Source organism: Penaeus monodon, chromosome 33 (assembly GCF_015228065.2).
Source record: "Penaeus monodon isolate SGIC_2016 chromosome 33, NSTDA_Pmon_1, whole genome shotgun sequence".
NCBI lineage: Eukaryota > Metazoa > Arthropoda > Malacostraca > Decapoda > Penaeidae > Penaeus > Penaeus monodon.
In genome coordinates, this window is record NC_051418.1 from 12,422,440 (window position 1) to 12,422,714 (window position 275).

Genomic DNA, 275 nt, shown 5'->3' on the forward strand with positions numbered 1-275 from the left:
TATATATTTTGTCATTGGTAATTGTCAAGATCTATACATGCATAGTCATAAGCCTTTACTACATTGCAAGCTTTACTCAATTTGAATAAAGCTTTAAAAATGCACACAGCTCAAACTGGTCTCTATTACTTCCCAGAATTTCTTCAATGACTCCTCATTACCATAAGTGGCTACTAATACTTTTTCACTTGCAGACACAGACTGTTTATTTATTTAAGTATTAATGAGCAAACACTTTATATTTTTGTACAGGAACAGCAATACTATTAATGAAA

The 275-nt window shown here is 30.5% G+C and overlaps 1 protein-coding gene across 1 annotated transcript in view; it reads right to left on the minus strand.

Annotated features, from left to right (window-relative positions):
- Nucleotides 1-275, minus strand: part of LOC119594049 (elongation of very long chain fatty acids protein-like) — a gene marked incomplete in the record, with an annotated part of 45,869 nt that overhangs the window by 836 nt on the left and 44,758 nt on the right.